Raw genomic sequence first — 9,962 nt, 5'->3', positions numbered from 1 at the left:
TTTTGTATTAACTGGAGAATTAGTTATAATTTTTTAAAGTTGAATTATAAAATCTAATTTTCAGCTTTACTTTTAAATGAAATCAGAATCTTTGAAAAGTAATAACTAATTCTGTAGTGATTGGAATTGCTTGAGACTACGTCTGGATTAAACTTGGGAATATATGGAGCTGGACTGAAAAATTTGAGGTCTTTTCGTTAAATACACAATTTATGGCAAATTTTTAAAGTTGAGTCATCAAATCTGTCCTACAGCAGAAGAGTTCAAACAGGGCAGCAACTTGTTTGTCTTGCTGTGGCTCCTCCGAGCTAAGTTTTAGAGCAAAACCAATTTTGTTTTAAAATTTGATTAATTTGGTTTATTGCTCTAAAATTTCAGAATTTTAGGAGTTAAGGATTGCGAGTTGTGAATTTTTGAAAATTGGTGATCAAAGCTGGAAAGAATCAGTTTTCAGCAAAATATGTATGAACTTCCAATGGTTGCAACTCTTAAAATTGAACAGCGATTGAGTTGCAACCAAGGTACACTTGTTGCCAGATAAGTTAGGAATCTCCAAACTAAATTTTAGCCTAATTTAGGTTATATAGTAAAAGTTGTACAAGTTCAAAGATACTAAGCTCGTTGGTTTCTAAACAAATTGATGTAACATTACTAACCTTTTTCTTTTACTATTGAATGGAAGTTAAATTTTATCTTCATTTTTAAATCACAAATTGGATTGTGCAGGATGATATTAGCTGTATGATCAATGAATCCTATGATTTAGAAAATCCTCTCACTCCAAATGAAACTTTTTTACTTTTGAGAGGTGAAAAAAGTGGTGCAAGTTATGGGATAAAGGCTTCAAAATCTAAGTTAAGGATTCAAGCAAAACTTCAAGAGGTAATACAAGACCGTGAGGAGCTAACAAAGGAAATAGATGTGCTCAAAGAAAACTTGAAGAGCAACGAATACGGCAAGAGAAAGAATTAGCTCAAATGAAAGCTCAATTGGAAGCTCAACAAGCCGTTGTGAACTCTTTCATAGCGCGCTTTGACAATGAAAGAAACTAGACCCTAAAGATACTCCTAAAATTGCTTATGGTTTTAATACATTTTCCTAGATGATTCTTATATTATTAGTATAGTTTAATTTGTATATGGATCTATTTATGACATTTTACTTGTGTCATGATTGAGAAATGACAAATGTCCTATTATTTGGATTGATAAATTTAGTTGTGTATTGGCTGAGAAGTAAGTTGTAAATTGGTTGTTTTTGTTAGAACCGTAGACGGTGGAAATATCCAAGTTTTAGGGTAGGTTCTGCCAAAATTTTTCTAAACATTTTGAATAAAACTTAATGGAAAAAATTATAATTAGTGTTATATCTTGTTTCTAATTTTTTGTTTTGGTTTTTCTTATTTACAGGAGTACTGAAATGGTGACCACATGCTACCTTGAGGGCTCAAGAATATTTTGATTCATAGAGACACTAATCTATGTTATAACTTTTAACTTTTGGTTGAACTTATACAAGACATATAACTTGTAGAACTAATCAATGTACTCATTAAGGTTATTTTATTTTAAAATAATTTTAGCTAAATGAGGCATGTTTAAAATATGTATGTTTTTGCATATTATATAAATGTAGACTTGTTTATTGAAATAGCTAATAGATTAGTTAATTAAAAAAATAATTTAGTAAATTAGGCATGCAATTTGTATTAAAAAAATTGTTACAAATTAATTATTTGAAAAAAAAACGTTACAAAATCAAGTTACATTTTGTAACAAAATTTTATGATAGGAAAAAATAAATTGTCACCGAAAATACCTTGAAGATCAAAATTTGTTACCACTTTTGTAACGACTTTTGGTTTTTTGTATCATAAAATTTGTTACAAAATATCACTTTAAATTGTAACAGTTCCATTTTTTATTACAAAAACTTTTTGTAACAGGACATACTGCAACAGCCCCTTTTTTTGTTACAAAATCCTTTTGTTTCAAAATTTCAATTTTTTGTAACAATTTTTTTTGTTACAAATATTGCTTTTTCTTGTAGTGATGCAAGTAAAACTTTGCTCTGTCTCTTAAAGCGAAGGGGAAAAGCATTAGCTTATAGACTTCAGGATCAACTCCTTTAGACTTTACAATATCACAGATATGTAAGAATTATGCTAAGAACTAATATGGATCTTCCATTGGAAGTCTATGAAATTTGCAGTTCTGCTGCAGAAGAGAGACTAACTGAGGCTTAAGCTCAAAATTGTTAGCCCAATGGCAGGTACAGCAATACTTCTGCCATAAATGTCAGAGGTCAGCATGGTGAAGTCACCAAGGACCTTTCTAGGCTCCTTTTGTGGTTCGTCCATGTCCTCCAATTCTTGTTCAAAACTTTCTGAAAGGTCTCCTCCGGAGTGTTGTGCTTTAGCTAGTTGTAAACGCCTTCTTAGAGTCTTTTCAAGTGCAGGATCAGGAGTCAAAAGGGGTTCTTTATCCCTTTTCCTGGTCATAATCAAGAATCCAAAAAAAAAAGAATAGAAAGAGACTACCAATAGACAAGAAGCTTCTCCTTAAAGTCAGAAGTAGAGAGAGAAGAAGAAGATAAAAAAACAAAAATAAAAAATAAATAAAAGAAGTAAAGGAAAAAATACTTTGGAAATAGTAGATAAGAGTAAATAAAAGAAAATAGAATAAAAAGCTTTTTGTACCACTTGAATAAAAGAGCTTCTAGTGAAATATGAAGAAAGACAATAAAAAAGAAGATAGAAGAAGAGAGAGAAGTAAATTAAAATATTTTTATTTTTATTTATTTATTTAATTTATTTTCAAAAAATAGTTTAATTAATTTAAAAAGAATTTGAAATTTAAATGTCAAATTTTTGAAAAATAGAAGAGAGAGAAGAGAGAGAATTTTTGAAAATAGAGAGAGAAGAGAGTTAGTTAGGTAGTTTTGCAAAAGAAGAGAGAGAAAAAGAGAAGTGGTTTTCGAAAATTTGAGAGGGAAAAGTTAGTTAGGTAGTTTTGAAAAAGATGAGAGAGAAGATAAGATATTAATTAAGAAAATATAAAAATAAAAAATAAAAATAAAAGATAAGATAAGGAAAGATTTGAAATTGAAATTTGAAATTTTAGAAAAAGATAAGATAAAATTTTCAAAAGTTTTGAAAAAGATATGATTTAAAAATTCGAAGTTAGAAAAGATAAGAAAGAAACAAAAAGATAAGATTAGAAAATTGATTTTGAAAAAGATTTATTTTTTTTAATAAAAAAATTTGAAATTTGAAAGAGATAAGATAAGATTTTTTAAAATTTGAAAAATATATGAAAAAGATAAGATTTTTGAAAAAGATAAGATTTTTTGAAAAAAATAAAATTTTTAATTTTGAAAAATTTGATTTTTGAAAACTTGACAACTAAGATAACATAAGATAAAATTTTAAAAATGAAAATCTGAATTTTTATGAATATTTTCGAAAATTATGGTTAGGAATTAGTTAGAAAAGATATTTTTTTGATTTTTGAATCTATGTTAAAAGAGAAAAACATAAAAAAGACACAAGACTTAAAACTTTTAGATCTAGAGCCCCTTTATTTTCAAAAATTTGGAGAGAAACACAAAGGGATACCAAACATAAAAATTTTAAGATTAAGACACACACAAGACTCAAGAATACTTTGAAGATGAACAAGATCACGAAGAACAAAATTTAAAGACTCAAAGAACACAAGAACACAAAAAGAACACCAAACTTAAAATTTTTAGAAAACTAAAACAAGATTTTCGAAAATTGAAAGAAAAATAAAAAGAAAACATCAAACTTCGAAACTTGACACAAGATTTAACTAAAGAAAAATATTTTTGAAAAATTTTTAGAAAATAGGACTCAAGAACACGAAATTACCAAGAACATAGACACATTCAAAAAATGCATGGATTAAACATAGAAAAGAAAAATATTTTTGAAAAACTTTGTAGAATTTTCGAAAATTTGAAAAAGAAGAAAATAAAAATTAAAGACTCAAAGACCTAAACCAAGAACAAAAATTGAACAAAGAAATTAAAATATCTTGAAAAAATTTCTAGATTTTTTGAAAATTAAGAAGAAGAAAGTAAAAAATAAAATACTCACCAAAACAAAGTAAAAATAAAAGAAAATTACCTGATCAAGGGAGCAAGACAATCCGGCAGTTTGTCCAAACTCAACAATCCTCGGCAACGGCACCAAAAACTTGGTGCGCATGTATGCAAAACCCACACTTTTTCGTACAACAGTAGCAGTACCAGCAAGTGCATTGGGTCGTCCAAGTAATACCTGGGCGAGTGAGGGTCGATCCCACGAGGATTGTGGCTTGAAGCAAGCTTGTGGTTGTCTTGTGGGTCTTAGTCTGGCAGAATCAGAAGGAGTTGAACAATATTATGTAAACCTTGAATGATTATATGTCATAAATGTTTGGATATATTGAAAGGAATAAGCGATAGGATTAGATTGAGAAATGAGAGTCGAAGTTGCTTTGTCTTTCTGAAGTAACTCTAGTACTATCATCTTTTTCGCTTGTGGATGTTCTTCTTCTATGGCAGGCTGTAAGTGATCAAAACCACGCCAATGGTCTTTGATCTCCTCTGCTGCAGAATGAACACCAGGGCCCTTGCTATTCAATCCAATGGAGGGTGAAGCGCATAGCAATCCATTCTCTTGGCGATCCTACTCAAAACTCCACAGATAAGGTAGAATCTTTCGGATCAGAGAACGCTGCTTCTTGGATCTAGCCTATACCACGGAGACCTTAATCTCCACGGAGATCGGCTGAACTGATGTCTCGAGAAGTCCCCAACAAAATCGTGGATTAATCGTCCGAGAGACGTAAATCCATAGCTGTTGATTCGTGCTTTCTGGCCAAGTATTCACATGAACCCAGGTAGACGCGGGTGTTTGTTAGGCACGTTCGTCTTAATGTGATGAACAGAGCCAATTTGTCAGATCGTCCTGTTCATCACGATGAGGATCGGGATACACATCTTAGAGATAGATCAGACACGGATCGAAGAAGAAATAGTACTTTAATTAATTCATAGGACTCAGCATGGCTCCTCCCTTCAACCTAGGAGGTTTAGAAACTCATACTGAAAATAAAAACAATGGTGGAAAATAACGGCAGACCTCTCTTGACAGGAGGTCTCCCCTAATGGGAACTCTAAAGTTGAAGAAGATGATTGTAAAGATGATTAAATTACATGAATCTAATCCCTTAAATAGATGACTAATAGTGTAAAACAATCTAATTAGTGCTAAAATCTACTTCTGGGGCCGACTTGGTGAGTATTTGGGCTGAGCTTTGGTGAGATCCACATGCTCTGAGGCTCCTTAGGCATGGAATGCCAGCTAGGGAGTCCTCTCTGGGCCTTTGGACGCTGGGCTCTGAACGCAGGAAGCTGGCGTTGGACGCCAGTTCTGGGCCTTCTAATCCGAAGCAAAGTATGAACTATTATATATTGATGGAACGCTTTGGAAGTAAGCTTTCCATAGCCGTTAAGAGCGCTCCATTTGGACTTTTTTAGCTCCAGAAAAGCTCTTTCGAATGCAAGCAGGTCAGATTTGGACAGCATCTGCAGTGCTTTCTCTGTCTCTGAATCAGACTACTGTTCAAACTCCTCAATATCAGCCAGAAAATACCTGAAATTGCTCAAAAATAGAAAAACTCATATTAGAATCCAAAAATGTGAATTTAACACTAAAACCTATAAAAACTTAATAAAAACTAAATAAAAACTTCTAAAAACTATATGAAAGTGATGCCAAAAGGCGTATAAAATATCTGCTCATCAGTACAAAAAAAAGAGGTTTTATTTTTATTTTTATTTTATTTATTTATTTATTTTTATTTTATTAGTTTTTTTTAAAGATGAAAAGGATCATGTGTGCATGTGCACATGGGCGTGTGCGTACGCACAATGGTGAAAAAGGATGGGATGCGCATGCACAAGAGTGTGCGAGCGCTCCCAACAGAGGGGTTGCAAACGAGTGTGCGTACGCAAAAATAGCAAAATTTAGGAAAAGTGTGCGTACGCACAGGAGTGTGCGAACGTATAGTGCCCTGTTTCTCCAAAAATTTTAAAATCACTACGGCACCAACCATGTTATGCAACAAGAGTTTTCACCCTCAAAATATGCATCACTTCACAAACACATGATCCATACAAAAATTAACCTAACTAAACTCAAATTAAACTAATCCTAAGCTAGGTAAGACAAGCAAAAATTCAATAAACCAAGACTATAAACAAAGAAAAAGGTTAGAAAGATGTTACCATGGTGGGGTGTCTCCCACTTAGCACTTTGGTTTATTGTCCTTAAGTTGTACATTTTGAAGAGCTCACATCAAGGAGGCTTGTACTTCCATTCCTCCTTGATTCTCCACCCATGCTTGGTCTTCATTTGTCCTCTGGAGTCCCACAATTTGTTTGTTGACACCCTTCCTTGTTGATCTTCAAGATTCCAATGGGGTGACTAACTCCGTAAATTCCCATCAAGGCTCCAAATCCTCCTTTGAAAACCATTCAATTATGCCTTGCACCATCTGCAGAACTCAAATCTTGAGGGGTCAATGATAAACCATTATTTTATGGTTTATCTTGTGCTAAACTGAGTGGTTTTTATCAATTTTTTGCACACTTATTCATACAATTTGCATGGTTTTACAAATCCTTCCCAATTTTGTTCTATGATTAAAAACTTGCTTCCTAAGCATCTAAATTATCAATTTTTAATGTCCTTTTATACCATTCAATGCCGTGATCTATGTGTTAAGTGTTTTCAGGCTATATAGGGCAAGAATGGCTTATAGGATGGAGAGGAAGCTTGCAAAAATTAAAGGAACACAAGAAACAAAGGAGATGACCAGCGAAGATCAACGTGCACGCCTGGCTCATGCGTGCACATGACTTGAACCTTTTCACAGCGACGCGTACGTGTGACCTGCACCACGTGCAGAAATTGCAGAAAACGCTGGGGGCAATTTTGGGCTGGTTTTGGACCTAGTTTTCTGCCCAGAAACACAGACTAGAACCAGGGGACAAGTAGAGACTCAAGACACATTCACTTTTACACAATTTTAGTTTTAGTTTTGAATATGAGAGAGAAAACTACTACTTCCTCTAGGGTTCTTCACATTCATAGATTTTCTAGTTTGCTTTTGATTTGGGTATTGAGTAGAGTTACTACCTCCATTTGAAGTCTTTGCCATTACAGTTTTCTTTCTTATTTCCTTACTCTTTTATTTTCCATTCAGTTTATTCAGAGTTACATATGGATATCTTTGATTTTGGAAAGAATTAATGCAAAGAATTATTTTTACCTTTAATTAATTTCTGTTATTACTTTATTTGAATTACCATGTCTTCTTTTCATTCCATTTATATGTTTATGAAAATGACATTCATGTCAATGGAGTAGATTCCCAACTTGACTTGGGAGTTGTTTAATAGGAGACCCTTGAGTTGGAATACTCAAGTGTTAATTGGTAATTGGAAGTTGTTAGCTGGCTCTCTAGTCACTAACGCTATTCCTTCCATAGGAGAGGATTAGGACTTGTGAATTGGAGTTGGTTCAGTTACTTGACTTTCCTTTATTCGGTAAGGGATAACTAAGTAGAAACAACAACCTCTCACCATTACTCTTGGGAAAATTCAACAAGGATAGAACTTCCAATTAATCTTCTCCCAGTCAAGGCTTTTTATTTTAATTACATAAAACCTCTCGTTAATTTCCATTGCTTTAATTTATAATCATTTATTTTTCCATTCTCCAACTCTAAAATTTCTCAGAAAATTGCTGACCAATAAATTGCACTCTTTTGTCAACTCGTTGGGAGACGACCTGGAAATTTTACTCCCAGTATTTTATTCTTAAATTGTGACAACTCTGTTTAAATTGATAAGCAGAATTTTCATCGGTTAAGAACTGTACTTGCAACGTTGTTCTTATTATAAATTCTTAATCGGCAATTTTCGTCCCGTTAATTTTTGGCGCCGTTGCCGGGGAGTTGCAACAGTGTGCTAAATTATTGGTTGGTGTAAATATTTTTAAATTTACATATTTGCATATTTTATTTTATTTTATTACCATGAGCTGTATGTTTCTTTCATTGAATGACGTGTTCACTTCATGATCCGAGCTTAGCCACGTTTGATCCTGAGATCGAAAGAACTATTTCACATATTAGGCGAGCTCGACGTCGGTTAGCCTCTGAGGGTGGTGAAGTAGTTACTACCAATTCACCTGTCTTATCTGAGGGCGAATCTGAAGTGCCATTTGAGGAAGAAACAAGCTCCTCTTCTACTGATTCTGTTGATTTATGCGCAGGTAATATGACGGAGCCCAGAAGGATTACTCTCCAAGAAGCAGGAGTTCCAGACTTTACACTGCAGCCATATCAAGTGCGTCATCCAAATCTGGCTACAGATTTTAAACTGAAGACTGCGCTAATCAATCTACTGCCTAAGTTTCATGGCTTACCTGCTCAAGAGCCTATCAAGCACCTCAGAAATTTTCAGACAGCCTGGTCAACTACTAGGCGTCATGGTACAGATGAGACTACTATTTGTCTATATGACTTCCCGTTTTCTCTTGAGGGAAAGGCAAGGGAGTGATTTTACACTTAACCTGAAGAAGTTGTTACTAATTGGGATCTGCTCAGAAGGAAATTCTTGGACAAATACTTTCCAGTTGAAGTTACAGATAGACTGAAAAAAAAACTTCCTGCATTATCCAAGGCAAATTAGAGACTCTTTACAAGTATTGGGAACGCTTCAGGAATCTCCTAGACTCATGTCCCCACCACAAGATTGACCAGTTGGTGTTGATTAGCTATTTCACACAAGGCATGAAGCCTCAAGACAAGACTATATTAGATGCTGCGAGTAATGGCTCTCTGACTAAGTATAAGACGGCGAGAGAAGCGTGGCAACTGATCACCGATCTAGCTGAGTCTACCTAGAATGCAAGGCACAGGAACAATCATCCCAAAGCTATTGCGGAGGTTTCCTCTAGTAGTGAGACTGCGGCTCTCACACAGACTCTGGGAGAGATGACCAACATACTGAAGCAGCTCCAGCTGAATCAACAGCAATCTCAGCCTCCTCCACAACAACAATGTCAACAGTTGGTCCCTCAGAGAGTGTGTGGAATATGTGCCTGCTATTCCTATTACACTGATGAATGTCCACAACTCCAACAACAAGAAGACAACACCTTGGCGGCTACCAATAACTACTATAACCGTCCAAATCAAGGGAATTATCAACAAGGCGGTAATTATAACCAAGGTGGGAACTATAATCAAGGTTGACAAGACAACTCCAACCAAGGATGGAGAGATAATTCCAACCAAGGATGGAGGGACAACTACAACCAAGGAAGCAAAGACAACGGTGAAAATCAGAGGTGGAACAACAACAATAATCAGCAGAACCGGTATCAACAGAACCCCCCATACCAACAGCAGAACTAAGGCCAGACTTACCGAGCACCTCACCAAAGGCAATCCCAAGCGCCTCATCAGAACAACCAACAGCAAGCCTCTCAAATTACTTACCCCCTTCCTCCTCTAATGATGAGATGCTTCGCTCTATTGCGCAAGGACAAAAAGAGATTCAGAATACAATTACCTCTTCCATAAATGGTCTTAGCTCCATTATACAAGCTCTCATTTCCCGGATGGAATCATTATCTACCCCCAACAATCAACCTTCAAGCTCCAGTGCACTTCCTTCTCAACCTTTACCCAACCCCAAAGGTAGAATTAATGCCATTACTTTGAGGTCCAAAACCACACTGCAAGAAAGGAGTCATGAGGAGCCGAGCTCAAAAGAAGACATTCATGTTGAAGACATTGTTGAGGTAGAGGATGCTGAAGAAGAGGATGAAGTACAAGACATGGTTGAAGAAGAAGCAGCTCAACCAAGGAATGGAGTAC

At 34.8% G+C, this 9,962-nt stretch overlaps 1 long non-coding RNA gene across 1 annotated transcript in view; it reads right to left on the bottom strand.

Moving 5' to 3' along the window:
• LOC110268055 overlaps positions 944-9,962 on the bottom strand; it is a 19,390-nt gene continuing 10,371 nt past the window's right edge. The window contains exons 2-3 of the long non-coding RNA XR_002356088.1: positions 7,081-7,087; positions 944-1,064 (exon numbers count right to left, since the gene is read on the bottom strand). This is a non-coding gene — a long non-coding RNA (uncharacterized LOC110268055). The remainder of the gene's footprint in view (positions 1,065-7,080; positions 7,088-9,962) is intronic.

The sequence above is a fragment of the Arachis ipaensis genome, chromosome B10 (genome assembly GCF_000816755.2).
Source record: "Arachis ipaensis cultivar K30076 chromosome B10, Araip1.1, whole genome shotgun sequence".
Taxonomy (NCBI): domain Eukaryota; kingdom Viridiplantae; phylum Streptophyta; class Magnoliopsida; order Fabales; family Fabaceae; genus Arachis; species Arachis ipaensis.
This window is presented reverse-complemented; position numbering and strand designations above follow the sequence as displayed.